Source organism: Vigna radiata, chromosome 10 (assembly GCF_000741045.1).
Source record: "Vigna radiata var. radiata cultivar VC1973A chromosome 10, Vradiata_ver6, whole genome shotgun sequence".
Classification (NCBI taxonomy): domain Eukaryota; kingdom Viridiplantae; phylum Streptophyta; class Magnoliopsida; order Fabales; family Fabaceae; genus Vigna; species Vigna radiata.
In genome coordinates, this window is record NC_028360.1 from 7967325 (window position 1) to 7991088 (window position 23764).

At 28.2% G+C, this 23764-nt stretch overlaps 1 pseudogene; it reads left to right on the forward strand.

Annotated features, from left to right (window-relative positions):
* Positions 1-11687: 11687 nt before the first annotated feature.
* LOC106774755 lies at positions 11688-23067 on the forward strand (annotated as a pseudogene).
* The last annotated feature ends 697 nt before the right edge of the window (positions 23068-23764 follow it).

The window sequence follows — 23764 nt, forward strand, 5'->3', positions numbered from 1 at the left end:
AGCATGCTCTTAAAATCAATAATTTTTATGTAAAAAAGAACTGGGTGTATTGTTTCTTTTTAAGCATAACAATAATCATATAGAAAAATTATTATATGCATTGCAAACAATAATTTTGCATGAGTATGGTATTCAAACTATTTGGTATGGTTTGGAATTAGATTAGATTTTTATTAGAATTCAAGCTATTATTTAGTTATTATTTACTATATCATTTATAGATATACAAACTTAAATTATAATAAACCTACCGTGATTATTTATTCTATAATTTGTTAATAGATTAAATTTTTAAATTTTTAGACAGAATGATGGAATGTATTCAATGCAAATCTTTCATATTTAAATTATCAATTTAATCCATATGGACTCTTACTTCCATCCGTTTATTAATTTTTTATTATGTTTGGAAATTATTATGATTGTACTTAATTAGTAACTAGGTTGCAGATCCAACCATCTAAAAACAACTAATAATTATATATATAACTTTTGAAATGCTGAGAGTTTTTATAATAAATTTTTAAGATTACAAACTAATTTTGGTGTTTAATAACTTAAAAAATAATATATATTTTTTTTAAAAATTATTTTTATCACATGATAAAAAAAAATTACTTGATTAAAGTGAAATAAATAATTATACTTCTGAAACTAATTATTTTAGAACGGTTCATTACTTATTTTTATAGTCTATGATAATATATAAAAAGAATTTTGTTTAATATATAGTTTCACAATTTTTTCTATTAATTATATTTTAAATTTTTAAAATAATTATATAATAAAATATGAAAATAATTTCCACTTTCATTCATGTATTTTAAATTTTTGTTTTGATTTTAAGTTAATCTATTTTGTTCGTTTTAGAATTTGTGTTTCGTTAAGATTTTATTTTTAAAAGAAGTTTTTCAAAGGATAAAAGGAGAATTATTTAAACTGCCTTTTAAGTCTCGATTCCTAAGCAATATAAGATTATTGAGTGTGGAAGAACATAGACCTCTAATAAAAGTTTAAGAGAAATGACTGTTCATTCCCAATGGAGGGCTTGAGAAACTAACGGTTCGTCTTAAAACTTTGTTATCAACCCCATTGTAGACACTAATATTTTGATCCTATGTCTACCGAGTAACATTATTAGGGTTAATAACTGTTTATCTAAGATATTGTCCATTTTGGAACATGTGCTTCGTGTTAATCTTCCAATCCCAAGTGATATCATTATGGTCAATTACCCTCAATTTGACATGTTATCCACTTTGGAACGAAGAGAGCTCTGTCATTTTGAACCCATGATGAGTGTTAATACTCTAATTCCAAGTCCGTCGAATAACATTGTTACTCATAATCCAAAATACTATCCGCTTTAAAATATATGTTCTATAATGATTTTGTTCTTAAAAGACGTCTTAAACGGTGGAAGAAGTTATAAATTGTTAAAAATACCTTTTAACAATTTATATTTCATCTTTGATTATATTTTAAAATAAAAATATAATATTATAAAAGGTAGTTTTATACATATTTAATATTTGTTCTTTTATCTTTAATTATTTAAAATTTAAAAAGTATATTAAAATGAGATATTATTGAAGATTTGGAAAGAACGAGCGAAACGTTTCCTTCTAGAATTGAATGATTGTAATGTTTTTCTTCTGTTATATTTTTCAATGATTTTCTCACAGTGTGATGTAACTTCAGATGTAGAAGTGCAAAGTGAGTGATGGAAACATAAAAAAGTTATATTGTAATAGTTTATTTTGTTTCTTTAACAAAATATTAGATTTATAAAACAAAGTTAGACATTCTTGTGATAATGTATCTTATATTCTTTAATGTTATATCTTAATTCACCTTCATCATTTCGATAAATGTTAAAGTTATTTATTATATTTGAAAATATTATTTGTCTTGAAGTACCTTATAACTTTTTATTTACTTTTAGTCGTTTAACCATCAAAGTCTTTATAACTTCTATTTGTACATCCTAGACATAAAATATTTTAGAATAAAAAAAATTACACTAATTATACCAAAGGCTTTGAAAATGGAATTGGAAAATTATACAAAACATTTATTTTATAATTATTTCTCTTAATTATTAAAATACATTATATCAATACTTCTTTTAACATTATACTAAATGTTCATAAAATACTATAAAGTATATTATGAAGATCCAAAAATGGATATTTAAGTAAAAGATAATTTAATAAAATAATACTTTAATATTTTATTAATAACCAGTATATGTTATAAATACTTTTTTCTACTTTCAAATTTATTATATAAAATCTTATTATTTCTTTAAAAATCAATTCTATTAATATTTTTATTCTCTAAGAAATTTAACTTTAATTTGTTCTTCAGTCACAAACCACCATCGACTTTACAATAAAGTAAATGAGTTTTATTTTGTACCATTTTTTAAAATCAAATTTGTGTTCAAATATTGCATATGGCTTAAATATACTTAAAATATTCTTTGTTTATTTGTGATCTTAGTAGTATGTTCAGATCGACGATGTTTTTGTGAGTAGATAGAGTTATTTGTCTTATAAGCTATTGGAGAAGTGTTATAAAAATCTTTAGAAGTATCAGATAAAGTAAGAGAAGCTAGATATAATTATTGCCATTTTGTTTTGTCTAGATTGACTCGTTGATGAATCCATTTAATCACATTGGTTATTTTTAGATTTATATAGAGAAAGAAAACATTCAATTAGGATTTGGAGTATCACTTGTCATGCAGATTTTTAGTTTGCATTATATAGTCACGTTGGGTGAGTGTTCAATTTAGGTTTGACAAAGTCAGAGGAGACCTGCTTGTTGGATGAGCAGACTCTTGAACGAATAAGTGAACTTGTTAGGTGAGTTTGTCAAATGTGATGTGAAATATATGTTCAAATATATGAGTGATCTTGAGAAACTACTTTGTATTTGTAGTTAGAGTTTTAAAGAAATGTAAACATGCTTTATAATGAAAGTAAAAGTTGTAATTTGATATGTTGCATGTGGTGGAATGAGAATGTTGTAATTTCTAAGGAGAAACGCTACTATGTTTAGTTGATGTGTGGAGTGTATTGATGTTAGAGTTTATAATGAGATTATCCTAATTCTACTAAGTGATTGAATTCATATAAGGGAAAATATACTTAAAGTGAGAGTTGAAAGGGGTCCTCATAAACATATTTGACTTTGAGGATCAAATGTACATATGCATGATTTATCCTATTACATTTGTTAGCATCATATGTGGACATGAGATGGTAGAGAATCTTAAGGAGGAAAGATGAGTATAATAAGTGCTTGAGCTCATATTCTAATCAGTATATTAAATCTTTTAGATGTCTTGTGTTTGATGTATGATAAGTATGAAAGAGTCATGATCTTTGTGAGCGTAATATTGTGTGATTGTAATTATATAATGATTTTTTATTATGTTCATATTGGTATGATATTTAATAATTTAACTTATCCTTGTACTTCTACTTGTGTAGTCTATTATGGTATTGTTATCTTTCTTCTGAATAAACATAGGATAGTTGAAAGATTAACAAGAAACATTAATGTTAACAATAAACATAGGATAATTGAAAGATTAACAAGAAACATTAATGTTATCAACACACATCTAACAACCTACACAATTATAGATAGATATAAGAAAAATATTTTATACAAGTAGAACTATACATTTTGAAATACTATTTGGACAATCTTTTATATCGAAAAATTATTCATAATATTTTCTATATATTTCTATTATCTTTTGTGTTTTTGATATCAGTATGTTATAGCTGCAAAAATTTGGGTTATTACATGTATTCCTCCAAAATATTGATATAAATTGAAAAAAAAAAATAGTTTCACGAAAACATTACAATAATTAGTGTGACTTAGTTTTTTTCGTAAAAAATCTAGGTATGTGTCTTTGATGTTATATTAGAGATAGAAAAAAAGATGATAAGATTGGTGGCACCAACAGCATAAAGAATCTCATTAATTAAAAGCAAGCAACTAAAAAATATTTGTTGTACCAAACGCCAGGGAATACTAAGTGTGGCCATGTCCCACTTTCTAGAAACCTACAAGACAAAGAAATGTGGTCACACATGGCATTACAATGGCCAAAACAACACCATCTTCAATATTTTTTTTTCTATAATAATGGGAACTATATATAAAGTCTATAAATTAATTTGTAGGTGAAACTTTACTTTTCACATTTATTTTAATCAGATTTTTCAAATGTATTCATAAATTGATTTGACAATTTTTTCATATCTAAAAAATTCAGTAATTTTATTCAATGTTTTAATTCTGTAAATTTTAATTATTAATTGAAGTAACCATTCCTCACTGTCCATTTTCTCATATTACTCAAGTATATCGTATCTGAGTAGTTGTGTTTTTTTATACCATGAATGAAATTTTAAAAACACAAAAACAAAATAAATGAAATTGTCACTTACGCGAAGATATGAATATATATATATATATATATATATATATATATATATATATATATATATATATATATATATATATATATATATATATATATATATATATATNTATATATATATATATATATATATATATATATATATATATATATATATATATATATATATATATATATATATATATATATATATATATATATCACTTAAAAAAAATCAAAATTATTAATGTAGAGATAAATTATTCCTCACAAGATTAGTCTTATATTCATAATAAAAAACAATAAACTCCACTGTATTGACAAAAAAGAAAAAATATCTCTAATATTAGTTAAAAAGAATAAGTTTAATTAGTAATTTGACTTAATATTTAGATAGTTGATTTATTTTTATTTTTATATTTATTCTTTACTCAATTAAATTCTAATTAATTAAATAGAGTCTATATGATCTCTTCTAATAAATTGACACTAATATTATTTAAAAAAAGACAAATTAAACTAATAAAAGATTTATGTATTAATTTAATCTTTATATTTAAATTTATGATTTTTCATTTTTATATTTTGTTTGGACTCTTCTTAAAATCCATATATATATATCTATTATTTCAAAGTTTTAGGTTTGAAATGTGTTAATATTTTATGAGCTGGTCTTAATAATTTTCAATTTATATTTTTCTTCTTTAGTCTTCTTCAGTTTTACAATCAAATTCTTCCAATGAGATTTTTTTTTTTTGGTTTTGAAAAATGAAATTTAGGTTACTAACTAAATCTTAAAACACTCTATAAGTTCTCCTTTTTTTTTTTTCATAATTGCTGTCTAACTAATGATAGATATATTGTATTTTCATGGATATTAAGAGAATCTCATAACAACTTCGACCAACTCAATTGATTGAGATAATTCATGAATTGTGGAACAAAAGTTGTAATAGAAGACAAATTGATTGAGTGGAAGAGAAGATAAGAATGTTTATTAGTGTTCTTTTGTTTCTTTCATAGCATCATGTTAGCTGTAAAAGAGAGAGATGAGAATTAGCCCCACATCTCATCACTTCTGGAAGGATTCTATGTCATCTACCATTTTTTTTCTTCTTATTATATAATTTTTATAATTTTTTAGTTAAAATATAAAGTTAATTAAGAAATGGGTATTTTTATAATTTCACTTTTAGATATTTTTAACACGTAGGGAAATAGGTCATTCTCAAATTAAAAGCATCATAAAAAAAAGAAAAACTCCAAAAGAAATTCTAATAATATAGTTCCAACTTTCCATTCCAATATATTTATTATAATGCAGTCCATTTAAAACAAATTAGATGCAGTCAATATATTTGGCAATTCTATTTAATCTGTTATCGAATCGTTATTAGATCATCCAATTTTTACTATTGGACACGAAATGTCTATATCTTGATGTGAAAAAAGTGTGTTAGAAATTTTTCATTGACTAGAGATAAGGTCAAAAATTTATAATATATAAGTGAGATACAAACCTTACCTTACAAATCAATTTTGTAGGATTGAATTAACCTTAAAACCCACTTTTTAATACAAATGAAATTTCAATTTCATAATGAGAGGATGCAACAATTTTGCAAAGAAATATTTATATTTTCAGGTGAGTTTTTGTACTACTTTTGTTTATTATGATTTTAAAATATAATAATTTTAATATATTAAAAATATTAATATATTTTAAAATATAAAAAATAGTTTGGTTTAAAAGAATATCATACTGAATTAATTTAGTTTAATATTAAAATTAACAGAGAGTAATTTAAAAGAATATAGTACCAAAATTCAGAATTCTTTACTAAATAGTCTTTTTAAGTCTCGAAGCTTATTAATTTTATTTTGATCCAAACACACATATTTAACTTGTTTAAATCCACCGCATCTTCCAAAAGTAATTAATTATATAACGGGTTAATTCAAATAATTCTACAACAAAATGCAAACACTATTAAGAGAATATTGACAATTTTTTAGCAAGTAAAATACTATAATTTATCCATTTTTAAAATTAAAAAAAATTCGTAATATTAACAAACCAAAGAAAAGGGAACCCAAATTCAAACCCAACATTATCGAGACAATTAACTACTATAACTAATTTAATTATTCACTCTCATATATACATCCTAATATTTCTCTTGGAATCTTATTTTTTTTCTAATAGTAATCTCTTCACTAAGATCTTATTTGGCACATAATCCTAAATTGATTTAAGTTCGTACTTTTTTTTTTGTAAACATAAATATACTACTCATCTTTCAATCTCTTATTTTATTAAAACAATAATTTAAAATATAGTTGAAAGCACTACTAATATTAAAAAATATTACAACATTAATCTCATTTTTTTTATTATAATAAAGAAAACAGAGGTTATTATATATTTTTTTCAAATTCATTTAATTTTTTTATATCTTTGCCGAAGGATATTATCTCAATACCTAAGCATCTGTTGGTAAATTTAGTTTGTTGATAATAATAATAAATATTTTTATAGTTTTTATCATTAAAAAAAATTAATGTGATTTCTTCTTCCTCCAAACGCATGAGGTGACAAATTTGTTCTTATATATGTTGAAAAATTGTGTTCTGAATTTTACATTCTCAAATAAAATAAAATTATTTTTAATATAAAATTGTATAATTCAGAATATCTCTATAGTACACAATTCAAAATTGAAACTGAAAATTTTAAAATAGAGAACATGACTTACCGAAATCTCCAATACCACAAAACACATTACAACCTTAAAAAAATGTATACAAGCATTCTTATACTAACACAATCAATACCTAATAAATTTAATTCTAAAAAGGAATATTTAAATTTTTTAAATTCATAGGAGTTCATGTTGAAATTTAGGAGGTGTAGAATGAAATTCTCAAAAAGTAAAAGAAAAGAAAGATTGGGCAACTAAAATGAAATGTTGGGTTTATTCGTATGTTAATAGTATGGACTTTCTCCCTTCACCTTATTTTTTTTTTCACCAAATTTAAAAATATATATATATATATATATATATATATATATATATATATATATATATATATATATATATATATGGGTTTGTTAACATGTAAGTTTTTTTTTTAGTGGGTACATTTTAGTAAAGTGTATCGGATTTTAGTAGACAAAAATACCCTCATATATTATGGATTATAAGTTTTAAAGTTAAGAGTATTTGAATAATTTTCATTTTCAAAACTAAAATTTAAAAAAAAAAGAAACTCTCAAACCCTTACTTACTCTTCTCTCATTCTTCATTCCTCTCAACTCTTCCTCTTTCATCTTTCCCACTTTAACATTCTCTTTGTGATCCCTACAATAGCACAAATTGAGAAAAATAAAAACACAATCACCTAATCCTAATCCATCTTCCTCACTTACCCAATTTGTTTCTCTCTCACCTTCACACAGTAACTTGCGACACCGCAATTTTTTGTTCTTGTTCTGTTCGTTCATTTGTTTTCCACTCTAATAACAAAATAATTGATGATGTTGATGTTGATTTTTGATTGGAGCATTGTGTTATATCTCTTCCCTTCTGATTGTTATTAAATTTCGTTAATTTTAGAATTAATAGTTTATCTCCATGGAAATTTGATATTTTGACTATTAAGTTGTCCGGAAATATTTTTCAGAAGAGAAAAGACCTTATATGAAAAGGAGGTTCCGGAATGGGTAAGTTATTGTCCAGAAAATGGATTTCTGAAGTCAACTCTTAAAAATAATTCTCAAAACATATTTTCCGTTGAAAACAATATTTCAGAATATACTTTCCACTTTCCTACATATAACCAACCTCAAAACACAACAAAAAATGAAGCTCCTGCACATTGTACTAAATGATTTAACAGGAACAAATTATTGAAGAGAGTTATGAACAGAGAAAATTGTTGCATTTGACTTTGTCCCCTTATTCAGAAAAGAGACCACTGCTCATTACCTTTCGAATGTTTCATATGGATAAACATATTTTCATTTTATTTTTGTAAAAAGAATAAAAATATTCTAGCTAATTACACATATTGAGTAGTTTCCAAGAAGAACTGCATTGATATACCAACTTATTAAAAATCAACCTGAAATTAGTAAACTAGTCATAATGAACCTGTTAGCTCTCAATTGGACTAGAAAATTACTTTCAAAAGTAAATCACATCATGTAAATTTATTTTAAACAATTCACATCTCCAACATGTTTGGTCAATATAAACATGATGTTGTTATTCTAATATATCATTTGCCACAAAGGTGAAATTAAGAAAAACAAAATGCACTGAATTTCAAATTGAAATTTAAACTTAATAAATTTGTTACCATCATGCTCATAGTTTAACTTCTACTTCTTTCATTTCTATGATTTTATCAAAATTATAAACATGATGTTGTCATTCTGATTTATCATTTGCCGTAGAGATGAAATTAAGAAAAATAAAATGCACTGAATTTCAAATTGGAATTTAAATTTAATAAATTTGTTACCATCACGCTCATAACTTAACTTCTACTCCTTTCATTTCTATGATTTTATCAAAATTGGTATTAAGAAACTAAATGCTTTGTAACTATTATGGGTTGATGCTAACGTCTTTTCGTGAGGGGTTTCTTGTTTTATTTTTTTCTTTTGAAATTATCGTAGACTTTACTTTTTTTACAAATTTAATAACAATCAGAAGGAAAAAGAGACAACACAGTCCTCCAATCAAAAATCAACATCAACATCATCAATTATTTTGTTATTGAAGTGAAAAACAAATGAACGAACAGAGCAAGAACAACAAATTGTGGTGTCACGGGTTATTGTGTGTGGATGTGAGAGAGGATGAAGATGAGAGAGAAACAAATTGGATAAGTGAGGAAGGTGGATTAAGGTTAGGTGAGTGTTTTTGAGTTTTTTAGTTGGGGCTACTATAGGGATGACAGAGAGAATGTTGAAGTGAAAAAAGACAAAAGAGAAAGGATTGAGAGGAACTAGGAATGAGAGAGAAAGAGGTAAGTAAGGGTTCGAGGATTTCTTGTTTTTTTTTTTGTGAAGTGTACAATTTTCAAGGTCGAAAGTTTTTGTTGTTAAGAAGGACGTAAGGTTCATAAAAATATTCATCTTAATAAAACGTAGTAATTTTCTCTTAGTGTTATTAGTAGTAATTATTTTTATGGGTAAAATATGTGATTAATAAGTTACGTGGTAAGTTAAACAAAAATGAATGGTAGCTCATATGGCAAATATCTTACAACACTTAATGCATGGGTTCAAACCTAGTAGAATACGTTTTATCAAAATATAATATATTTTTATAAAATAATTAATTAATCAATTAAAAAAAATCAAAACAAAGGACAAACTAACTTTTTGGTTGTCCTTAACTTTGTTTTTCATGTTTTCCATTTCTCAGTTACCATAGTAAAACATTAATCTCTACTTTGTTTACCATTTCATTAAGCTTAAATTTTGATATATAATTCTTGAGGTATATTAATATACTTTGACCGTTCAAAATTTTAAATTAAGGTATGTAATTAAAGGAATGAATTTCACAAATCTTGAGTAAATTAACCATCACTTATTTCTGTCACAAAGTTACTTCAGTAAAATTTTAGTTTCCACTAAATTTATCCTAAGATTAAACTGAAATTTTTATATACTCCTAAAAGATCTTATTCCCTTTTGACTATTTAGATTTTTATTTAGAGATCTGTACTTAGAAAAATAAATTTCGCATCTTTGAGTAACCTGATTAACACTATAATTATGTTCTCGAGTTACCTCAGTAAAAACATTAATCCCCGTTTTGTTTACCATTAGATTGACCTGATAATTTAATATATGGTCCATAAGACATATAAAATAATCTTGATCGTTCTATTTCTAATTGGATGGTTATCCTTAAAGGAATAAATTTCGCATCTGGATATTAAGTTTGAAAACCACTTAAATTCTATTTTTAAGTTACTTCAGTAAAACTTTAATTTTAACCTAGTTAACAATTAGATTTATCTAAAATTTTAATATATAGTTCTAATACATATTTATTCACCTTTACCATTTTGATTTGAAATTGAATCTATATATTTAGAAAAACTAATTTCGGATTTATTAGATAAATTAATTTTACCTTATATTCTCCTTTTGAGTCAATTTTTCATCTACATTTTTTTTACAATTTAAAAATTATTTAATTATTAAAATATTAATTTTTTTATTGTTAATATATAAGAATCTTATCTAAAGTCAACTTTCTACATTTTATCCAATGTAAGTTCTAAAAATTAAAATCTTATTATAATGATGGACTCTTTTCTAAAGTTGCTTCCTAAAAGTAAGCATGCAATTAATTTACTTAAAACTATTTTTAATAACGTTAAATTAATTGAAACACTAATTTTTATGATTAATATTAAATAACCACACATCTAAAATTTAATTCTTCTTTTCCTAATTTTTCATCAAATTAATGATTCTTCCAGAATAGTTAAAATTATGCATTTATTGAAATTCATGACACCTCTTTGTAATAAAATGATTGTGCCGTTTTCTATATATTTAATCATTTATCTCTCCATTTAATACAATAAATAAATATACTTATATATGGGTGTCTAGATTATTTGTGTCCTAAAATTTTCGTTTCAAAATTTAAGATAATGTTATTAATTTTTATCAATGATGCCATTAAGCAAACTTAAAATTACTATTTCATTAAATTAAAAAAAAAATATTTTATGTAAATTATTACATGTATTTTTAACTACATCCATTGTTAAGTGCGTCTAATCACGAATCACACGCAGATTGAAAAGTACACTTTGAGGGACACCAATCATATAGTTAAAAATTTTGGTATCACATGAATCTAACCGTTCGAATTTCTTGATCAACTTTATCAACACACACTCGCAGTTAATTCCGCATCCACACTGCATGAATGGTGCAGTTGCAAGACACAGGACCATTGTGACCGATGGAAAATGCATTACTCACTCTATAAATTACATGCTTTTCCTCTGCATTTCTCAAATTCATTTTCAGTCTTCAGCATTTCTTCTTCTCGGTAACCATAGTTTTCTTGTTTTTCTACAATTTCTTACAGAAAATGGATAAATTCAACACTTGTTTTTTATCTTTCTCTTTTAGTTTGCAATATTTTTATCTGTTTTTCTCCAAGTTTCAGATTCTTTATTTAATTGAAAGTTAGCGATGGAGTCCTATGTTGACATGTTAGCAGCTAAGCGCTGTCGTTCAACCGGTATATTCTTCCTTTTCTTGCTTTTTTTTTCTTCTATTTTTTTTTTTTTAAAATTTGACATTAAAAAAATGTTGATCACCACTTATATTATTTGCAATTTCTATAAATTTTATCCCAATTTTTTGATGGATTATTTCATTTTTTATTTTAGGATTTAATGAGAATATATATATATATATATATATATATATATATATATATATATATATATATATATATAAAATTCCTTTTACTGTAGAGTGGTTTCTGTGCATGTATTATAAGAAGGTTGAGTCTGAACATTTTCTTTTACGCTAATTATCTATTGTGCTTTTTTTTATGCTAATCATGGTAATACTTGAATTTTAATTAGAGAACAGAAAAAAAAAACATGTAAAATACTATTTTAAAGTTTTTTTCTTTAATTATATTTTATTATTTTATGATTTTCTTTTTTGTTTTGTTTTGATTTGAATAGTTGCTGGTAAGAATTGAAACCTGTTGGGTTTGTGTAACATAATACTTGAGTCTTGTGGAAGTATATAAACATTGAGAATATTTGGTTATGCTTCATGGAATATCTACGGCTCTTTTGAGTTTAGTTTCCTTTTGTGAAACCATGATCTTTCTCTGGCCATGACATAGGCAAAAGACAGAAGTTATCAGATGTCACTGACCATACGACATCATCTGCAATTTCGGAGGTTGTGGTTCATATAGAGCATGAGAAATATGGAAGTGTCACAAAGGAGATAGAAGAAACCGTAAAAATGCAGATACTTAGACCGTACAAAGTATCTGGACTTGTTAATCAATTCATGAATGTGGTAACTAACCACGTAGACACCACTAAATTGTAGCATTTATTTTCAACCTTTTGTGGTGTGGCTGAAGATTCTTTTAAAACATTGGCTCTTTCTTGCATAATTCTTTTTTCCTTGATTTCAAGCATGAAGCAAATATTGCCAAAAATTGTAAATCCTTTACTTTCTTAAGACTGCATAGTTATCTTAAATTAAGTCATTAATTTTTAGATACTCTGACCTAGTTTCACTGAATAAACTTTTTTTCCTTGTGGTCATAGTTTGGAAACCATTGGATTGGACAAAATTACTAGACTTGAATGTTTACCGTTGATCCTTTATACATGGTGATTGGGCAATTGATGGGTTTGAAAGTGAGAATAGAGGATATGTCTGGATTTATATTTTCTCTGGATGTCGTACTATCTGTTTATATTCTTTTTATTTGCTCCTGCTATTCACATATTAATGTTGAAAAGGGAATAGTGAATGATGATGTATGCGTTTAATCATGAACATGTTGGGTCAATTTTTCATTTGAATAGTTTTGTTAGAAATGCCACGTCGACTAGAGATAAGACCAATTTATAATATATAAGTAGCTTAAAACTTCATTTTACAAGCCAATTTTGTAGAGATAAGTTAGGCTTAAAATCCACTTTCTAATAAAGCCTAGTTGGAGCCTATCATCGTGAGATCCTATTGTCGGACCATTATTAGACCACCCATTAATTCTATACCTCGGCATGAAAGAGATGTATTGTCTATACTAGCTAGATCTATATGTGGGCATTCTGTTCCACACATTTGCCTTTAGCTAACTTCTTAAGTTTCTGTGTATTTAGATTTAAATCTGTAGCTGCTCTTCATGAGAAGATGCTGGCTCTTTTTTCTTTCTCTTCATTTCAATGTAAGTTGTTTCGCTGACATGCTTTACTGTTCTGTCTCAAACAATGGGTTTAGAGATAGCGTACTTCCATTTCTAACCATCGCAAAAGTAAAGATCCGAAAATTGAGACAAGTATCACGGGTAAAGGTGTTTATATCGGTATAAAGGAGGAAGATGATCATCAAGTCAACCCTGTAATTTAATTGGATGATTTTTTTTTGTGTAATTTAATTTGTAATTCTTTACTAAAATTGATGTGTTTGGTTGACGGTTGCTGAGAGGATAGATTTTTCTTATGAAGATAAGGAAAATGACTATAGTTTAACATCCAAATGTCGAGAAAATAAATCAATAGATAAAGAATTATAACACAGTTCCTATTTGAGTGGCTGTGTTAACTAGATCAGTCATCGATTTATGAACAAAAAATCTTGAAATTCATATTATATGTAGTTATATGAGTTGAATTGTTGAAACATTGTACATTTTGGCATACAATTATCCTTATTAGTCTCGAATGTTTTGCTCTCGTTTATTCGTTGTTACTTGTTGTATGTATACAATATGTAAGGCTCCCATTACATGTAAATGTCACTTGCAATTTTATTTTCTGCTTTGTAAAACTACTTTTATATACATCGAAATTTAAATTCAAGTAAATTACTTATTACATTGAAGTCCACTTGCAAATTGCAGTTTCAGAGCTCCTTCCTTTGGCATTGATGTAATTTAATCGTTCCCTCTACTAGGTTGTTTCCGTGAATCCTCTGCCAGATGAAGTAGAAAGAGGCCATGAAGAAGCAGAAAGAAACGAGGATTGTGATCATTCTTTTATTTTAAGAAATGATATTGGTTATGTTTGTCGGGTTTGTGGAATTATTGACCGAAGAATTGAAGCCATATTTGAGTTTCAGTACAAGGTTAGACTAATGCTTTTGCAATAATATTTTTCTTAATGAATGTGATAAACCTAAAACATACTTTTAGTTTTATGATCACTTTTAATTATGGGTTCGAGTTAGATGCTCAACACATATTAATTTTATAGGAGAATGGGACATAAACATACAACAGATAGCAACTTGTGATTTTCATATAATGTGTGGACTTAACAACGTTATAAAATAATATCTGTGCTTAATTCTTATTATTTATATTCTAGCGACAAGTATTACTTCTCGCTGAGACTGGAAGTGTTGGAGGTTGACTTTATTTATTATTTTTATATTTTTTTGAAGGTTAAACGTAGCACAAGGACTTATGCACATGACTCCTATAATCAGGGATGACAATGGGTCGGGTCAGGCACGGATAGTGCCTACTCACAACTCGACCCGACATAAAAAATCCACCGTTACCCGACCTACTACCTATACGAATATCCGTTTAAAAAATATCCGTGGATATTTTAAAACTAGTGGATACTAGCGGATACCTGTAAATATTTAAAAAAATATATATTTTTATAAATTATTAAAATAAAATTTAAATAAAATTACAAAAAATTATATAAAATATAATAAAAATTAAATTAAAATTTAATTTTTGTTTCAGTTGAATTGATCAGAGGGTTGGTGGTCCTAGTATATTTATAGGGTGTTAGCCTTATACAGAAAAAATGTTACATTTTAAGATTATATCTTTTTCCATTTATTTTATTTCTTTTTCAGATAATATTATAAAAGCAGTTAATATTCTGAAAATGAACCATTTTAAATAAAAACTGTTTTCAAACGTGGTGTGCCCATGATTCCCCCGCAACAATCTCTTCTAATGTTAAATACTCTGTGATGGTTTTTGGAGTACTACAGATTATAGAAAATTTCATATCAGGTCATTGAGCCTACTCTTTACTTCATATACATCACCATTGTGTTTTAAGAGCAAGGGTTCAAAAACCAGAAATTAGGCAAGCATACAACAATGGCTGGAGGTTGGTCTTTCTGCTTCCGCTTTTATTCTTGTAAATCTGAATATGATTAAATGTGCTTGTTTGATATATTTAGATTTATTGAATCTTCAGTATGAATATGTTTTTACATTTGGTATCAGAGCATGTTTATCCTCTGCCTTGTCTGATTCACTCCTCTGTGCGTATTGTGTTTTTTAATTTTATCTATTGTTTTAAAACTGTGTAGAAAGAAGAAAGCTTTCGGTAAATTTTGCTGTGAAATTTTTTCTTTGAAATTTTTGATGCTTGAGGTTGAAGATGATTGAAACGACATTAGGTTTTGCGTTTCATTTTGGACATCCTTCAAAAACATATATTTCAATTTTTATTTTATTTTCTTCTTTACCTGTTACATACATACGTGCACTGGAGGTGAAAGGTACGCTCCTGCTTTCTGGTTTTAATTCATATTGATCTTTTCATTCTGCACTTGCTTTTCACATATATATAAATATATATTATTCATTGTTTTACGTTTTATATTGATGCCTTTTTTCTGTTACTGTTATATGCACGTTAATATATATATATATATATATATATATATATATATATATATATATATATATATATATATATATATATATATATATATAATATGTTATGGTGTGCGGGAGGCATAGTATAGAATGATGCGTTGAACGTTTTATTGAAAGTGCTTTTTCACGTTGCTGTTATATGCATGTAATATGTATACATATACATTATGCTATTATGATATGCACGGTTATACATGCAATTAAGATTAAAGTGTGCGTGGACATTATACTAATATTAGTGTTAGTATAATAAATTTTGAATATTATATTTTATTTAGATTAAATATAAGACTTAAAGATAATTTAATGTTTAGTGATAAATATAACTTTTTTAATAATTGGAGAGTAGTCACAACATTTTTAATTAATTAAATTATATTATAAAGATCACTTTATTGAAACATTATTTGTAATTAATTATATATAGTGTGATGAAATATACTCACAGGATTTTTGTTACATTTGTATAATTAATTAGGATAAAATATTGATTATAATTCTTAATTTTCCCACAGGAATTAGGAATGTGATATAATTTAATAGTTTTATCATAAGGTTAAATGAGTCTAATTGAGTAAGGCTTTAGCCCACAGACAAATTTTATATTAATAGACTCATTGGTAAATACATGTTTTGCATTGGTAAAGCATGACATTTATTTTAGTCTCAAATTATGATAATGAACATGATTTTGAATTTGCAGTTTCTCAATCTGTGAATATTTCTGATATCAAGTGTGGTATTCCCAAATTGAAAGGAGATAATTATAAGATTTGGAAGGAGAGAATTCTTCTTCATTTAGGCTGGATGGACATAGACTATGCTATTAGAAAACCAGAACCACCGGGTATTACTGAGACTAGCAATTCAGATGCCATTGAACTTTATGAAAAAATGGGAGAGGTCAACTCGTCTCTCCGTAACGTTCATAAAAATCAACATTTCCGCTGGAATCCAGGGTTCGGTTGATCAGTATGAGAATGTCAAGGATTTACTGAAGGCTATTGATGAGCAGTTTACGACATCTGATAAATCTCTTGCTAGCACTCTTATAATGCAGTTTTCATCCTTAAAGCTCACTGGAATTAGAGGAGTGCGTGATCATATCATGCGCATAAGGGACATTGTGGCTCAACTAAAAACTTTGGAAGTTACCATTTCTGATTCTTTCCTAGTGCACTATATTTTGTGCACTTTGCCTCACCATTATGCTCCCTTTAAAATCTCTTACAACACACATAAGGACAAGTGGTCTATTAATGAATTATTGACCATGTGTGTTCAAGAAGAAGAAAGGCTATTGATTGAAGAAGGGGAAAAGGTGAACTTGACCACTTCATTTAAGAATAAGAAGAACCAAGTTAATAAGAAGGGAAAGATTCCTGCTCAGCCAGTTATTAAGAAGGAGTCCAGATGTTTCTTTTGTAAAAAGAAGGGACACATGAAGAAGGAATGTCAAAAGTTTAAGGATTGGCTTGAAAAGAAAGGTAATTTGTATGCTTTTGTCTGTTATGAATCTAATTTGACTAGTTTTAATCATAACACATGGTGGATTGATGCTGGTTCTACAATCCATGTTTCTAATACCTTGCAGGGTATGGAAAACCTAAGGAAACCGATGGGAAGTGAACAACGCATCTATTCAGGAAGCAAGATGAGTTCACATGTTGAAGCCATTGGGACGTGCAATTTAGTTTTAAGCAGTGGTTTTGTTTCATGTTTAGAAAAGACCTTTTATGTTCCTAGTTTTAGCAAGAATTTAATTTCACAACTTCCACCTTTGGGTTTTTCATTTAATTTTATGGATTCTGGTTTTACTTTATTGAATAAATCCAAAGTTATTGGCTTTGGGGAATTATGCGATGGTCTTTACTTTATTAAATTGCAAAACAATGCTGCTTATAGTTCTATGCATGTTTCCGCTGGGTTAAAAAGATGTGTTATGAATGAGGATTCTTCTGTTTTACGGCACCGAAGATTGGGACATATCTCCATCGAGAGAATTGAGCGATTAGTAAATGAAGGAGTACTTAGTACTTTGGATTTTACTGATTTTGAGACTTGCGTGGATTGCATAAAGGGAAAGCAAACTAACAAGTCTAAAAGAGGTGCTAAGAGGAGTTCAAATTTACTAGAAATTATTCATACAGATATTTGTTGTCCGGATATGGATGTAAGTAGTCCAAAATACTTTATCACCTTTATAGATGATTACTCACGATACATGTATCTGTACTTACTTCGTTCTAAGGATGAAGCCTTAGATGCCTTTAAAGTTTTTAAGGTTGAAGTAGAGTTACAATGTGGAAAGAAAATTAAGATTGTGAGATCAGACAGAGGTGGAGAGTACTACGATAGATACACGGAGAATGGACAAACACCTGGTCCGTTTGCTAGATTTCTTCAAGAACATGGGATTGTTGCCCAATATATCGTGCTTGGCTCTCCAGATCAGAATGGTGTAGCAGAAAGAAGAAATCGAACCTTGATGGATATGGTGAGAAGTATGAGGAGTAATTCAAAGCTTCCTCAGTTCTTGTGGACTGAAGCACTTAAGACGGCTGTGTATATAGTAAATCGGGTCCCAACTAAGGCTGTTTCAAAAACACCTTTTGAGTTATTCAAAGGTTGGAAACCTAGTTTACGACATGTACGCGTTTGGGGATGTCCGTTTGAAGTAAGAATTTATAATCCACAAGAGAAGAAACTAGACCCAAGGACTATTAGTGGGTATTTCATTAGATATGCTGAAAAGTCCAAAGGGTATAGATTCTATTGTCCAAATCATAACACTAGGATTGTGGAATCAAGAAATGCAAAGTTTCTTGAAAATGACTTGATTAGTGGGAGTGATTTAAATCAAGACGTTGATCTTGAAAAAGATCACTATGAAGCTCAAACCTCTCAATCAAATGAAAGATTGATAGTCATTCACGTTCCTCCAGTTCAAAAGCGTATTGAACAACCAATAATTGAAGTTCCACAAACTGCTGAGAATGATAATAGAGATCAAGTTGTTGATGATGAGCAACAAGTAAATGTTGAACAACCATTTGAACAACAAGCTTCTCATCAAGATGTTGAAACAACATTAAGAAGATCTACTAGAATTAGAAGACCAGCAGTTTCTAGTGATTATGAAGTGTATTTACAAGAATCAGATTACAACATTGGAGCCGAAAATGATCCTGAAACGTTTTCACAAGCCATGAGTTCTAAAGAATCAAACCTATGGTATGATGCTATGAAAGACAAGATAGATTCTATGGCATCCAACAAAGTCTGGGATCTTATTCAGTTGCTTGATAGTGTAAAATCCATTGGATGTAGATGGGTCTTGAAAACCAAGAAGGACTCAAAAGGCAACATTGAGAGACATAAGGCAAGACTTGTTGCCAAAGGATTCACTCAAAGAGAAGGAATTGACTACACAAAGACATTTTCTCCTGTATCTAAGAAAGATTCCTTCCGAGTAATTATGACATTAGTAGCTCATTTTGACTTTGAGTTACATCAAATGGATGTGAAAACAACATTCCTTAATGGTGATCTAGAGGAAGAGGTTTACATGAAACAAAATTAAGGATTCTTTTCTAAAGACAGTGAGCAATTGGTATGTAAGCTTAATAAATCCATCTATGGATTAAAACAAGCCTCCCGCTAATGGTATCTAAAATTTGATGATGTTATCACTTCATTCGATTTTGAAGAAAACATCATGGATCAATGTATATACCAAAAGGTCAGTGGGAGTAAGATTTGTTTCCTTGTTTTATATGTGGATGACATTTTGCTTGCAACCAACGATAAGGGTTTGCTATATGAAGTGAAACAATTTCTCTCAAAGAACTTTGACATGAAGGATATGGGAGAGACATCTTATGTCATTGGCATTGAGATCCATAGGGAAAGATCTCGAGGCATTTTGGGTTTGTCTCAAGAGACCTATATTAACAAAGTTTTAGAGAGGTTTAACATGAAGAATTGTTCATCAAGTGTAGCTCCCATTGTAAAGGGTGAAAAATTTGAATTAAAGTCAATGCCCGAAAAATGATCTTGAGCGGGAACAAATGAAAAATATTCCATATGCTTCAGCTGTCNGAAGTCTTATGTATGCTCAAGTTTGTACTAGACCTGACATTGCATTTGCAGTTGGAGTTTTAGGAAGATATCAGAGTAATCCAGGTGTTGACCACTGGAAAGCTGCAAAGAAAGTAATGAGATATCTTCAAGGAACAAAAGATTTCATGCTCATGTATAGACAAATTGCTAATTTAGAAGTGATTGACTACTCCGATTCAAACTATGCTGGTTGCGTTGATTCACGAAAATCAACGTCTGGTTACATTTTTATGTTAGCTGATGGAGCAGTATCTTAGAGTAGCAAAAAGCAGACCTTGACTGCTACTTCTACTATGGAAGCTGAGTTCGTTTCTTGTTTTGAGGCTTTTGCACATGGTGTAGGGTTGAAGAGTTTTATATCTGGCCTTAGAGTTGTGGACTCAATTGCTAGGCCACTGAAGTTGTATTGTGATAACTCTGCTGCTGTTTTCATGACTAAGAATAATAAAAGTGGAAGTCGAAGTAAGCACATCGATATTAAATATCTAGCCATAAGAGAACGTGTTAAAGAAAAGAAAGTGGTCATTGAGCACATTAGCACTCAGTTGATGATTACTGATCCTTTAACTAAAGGCATGCCACCAAAGAATTTTAAGGATCATGTAACGCGAATGGGACTTGGTTCCATGATATGACAATCATTGTAAGTACTTTCATTTTGATAAAACTCTTATTCAATTTAATGTTTTCTCAATTATTTGTGCATATAATTAATTACTTTGAAAAAACTCATTTAGTTGTGACCTAGAATAAACATATGGTTTATTCATTAAAGTTACGAGCTTGTGATGTGAGACTAAATACATCGTAATACATGGGAGATAATACTCATTATTAGAGGAACTGTCGCCATGATTCATATATTTGGTCTCTTATTACGTTTGATGGTTGAATAAAATGGACCAAGTGGGAGAATGTTAGCCTTATACAGAAAAGAGGTTACATTTTAAGATTATATCTTTTCCCATTTATTTTATTTCTTTTTTAGTTAATATTATAAAAGTAGTTAATATTCTGAAAGTGGCCCATTTTAAATAAAAACTGTTTTCAAACGTGTGTGGGTGTGCCCATGATTCCCGCAACAATCTCTTCTAACGTTAAATACTCTGTGATGGTTTTTGGAGTACTACAGATTATAGAAAATTTCATATCTGGTCACTGAGCCTACTCTTTACTTCATATACATCACCATCGTGTTTTAAGAGCAAGGGTTCAGAAACCAGAAATTAGGCAAGCATACAACAATAACTGGAGGTTGGTCTTTTTGCTTCCGCTTTTATTCTTGTAAATCTGAATATGATTAAATGTGCTTGTTTGATATATTTAGATTTATTGAATCTTTAGTATGAATATGTTTTTACATCTGTGGCAGACAAGCCCATTAATTAACCATTAGTGCAGTATATTTTTAGGCAATCAAACCCAATAATCAATAATTAATACAATATATTTTGTAAAGCGTAAGACAATCTGACCTATTAATACCTGTTAATTGTCCATAAATGACTATTAATTTCGGTCGATATACTTCATATAGTACAATTTTAATTAAATTTAACCTTGTAAAATATAAATTAATGTTAATTTTAATTAAATTTAACCTAATAAAATATAAACTTTTTTTTTTTGCGGGGAGCGGATATCCGCAGGTACAAATAGTATAATACCCGAACCCAATCCGTTTATAAGTGGGTATTAAAATATCTGCTATTCGCGGGTTTCAGGTAGTAAATATCTACGAGTATAACTATCCGTCGTGGATTTTATCCGCAGATATCCGCTGGTACGAATTTTTTTGTCATCCCTACCCATAACACCAAAGCAAAAGCAGATGTATTTGCAAATAATGTTGGTGAAGATGATCTCATTGTAACTAAATTCTCAGCACATCCTAGACACATGAAACAAATGAAACCTCATCAAATTGACAGATTCAATTTTCTTTTCTTAGAAATCTTGCGGGTGATCATCTTGGTGGCTGCATCTTAGTCCATGCTTCAGGATTAGGGAAAACATTTATGGTAATAAGTTTCATGCAAAGTTTTCTAGACAAGTATTCGAATGCAAGACCATTGATGGTGCTTCCAAAGGGAATATTGTCAACATGGAAAAAGGAGTTTCAAACATGGCAAGTGGAGGACATACCTCTATACAACTTTTATACAGTGAAGACAATTAGTAGAAGTCAACAATTGGAAGTATTCAAGCTATGGATGGAGAAGAAAAGTATCCTTTTTCTTAGAATACAAACAATTCTCCTCTATAATTTGTGATAAGGGACCAATGATATATCATTATTTTGCCAAAAGATTTTACTCAAGAATCCTTCAATTTTTATTTTAGACGAGGGGCATAATCCTTGGAATGAAAAAACCTAGAAAAGTTGTTCTGTCAAGAACGCTTTATCAAAATCATGTCAGGGAGGTGTTTAACATTCTAGATCTTGTTCGTCCAAAGTTTTTGAAGAGGGAAACATCAAAGGCTATCCACAGGCATTATAGTAAAAGTCATATACCAGGTGTGAGAACCTTTTGTGATGTTGTTGAAAACACTTTAAAGGGCACAAATTTTAAAGGGAAAGTAGCTGTCATACAAGATCTGTGCGAGATGACAAACAACGTCCTTCATTGTCATAAGGGGGATTTTCTTGATGAGCTTCCTGGTCTCGTTGATTTTACTGTGGTTCTCAATCTTAGCCCTAAACAAAAGCTTGACATTGAAAAATTAAAAAAGTCATCTGGAAAGTTCAAAATATCTTTTGTAGGAAGCGTCGTCTATTTGCACCATAAACTGAAATCTTTAGCTGAAAAATGTGGAGAAAATAATATATCTGATGATATAATTGATGCTCTGATAGAAAAATTAGATACCAGAGATGGTGTGAAGTCCAAATTCTTTTGGAACATGCTAAATTTATGTGAATCAGCCGGAGAGAAACTCCTAATATTTAGTCAATACTTGCTACCTTTGAAATATATAGAAAGGTTAGCCATTCCAAGTAAAAGGTGGAGTCTAGGAAAGAAAATATTTGTTTCAAGAAGGAATTAATTTCAAAAATGTGATTTGAATGGAACAAGTATTATGGTGATCGAGCATTTGAAGTTGAGGAAGTTCTTTTGAAAGAGTGTGGCGATGTTTTTCTTGAAAGTCCATTACTTGGAGAAGATGTAAAAGCTCTGTACAAAAGGTCAGTGACCATTCTTGTATATTTCTGTCAGGTAGGATGATTAGACAATTATTTTTCACTTTCATGTGAATGTGAGTAAAATTTTATGAACTTGTTTTTGTTTATGATTTACCACTCATACAATTTTGTTTTAATTTGTTTTATTTGTATGTGCCTGGTAGAAATTGGCTACCGATGAACAATAATGAGTTAACAAATATTTTTCGAGATTTTCTGATTGTTCTTGTTCAGAACAATGCAGGATTTTATTGAAAATTGAATGAGCTTTCTTTGAGTCTTTATTTCTTTCTGATGTTTCTTGCGATTGTCCAATTTTATGAAAGTCTTAGTATTGTAGCAAATAACAATTCAAAATGCTTTAAGTCTTTTGTATGATTATGATGCTAAGAATGCTTTGTCTTGAAAGACATGTATATAAAATTTTATAAGAAGAATTTCTTACCAATTAAAATAAATTATATGTCCATTAAATGAAGACTATAGAAAGAAATACGAATTTATATATATTGTTAGTATATATAAATTCTTTACTGTTAGTGCATTCTTGGGTTGTAGGAA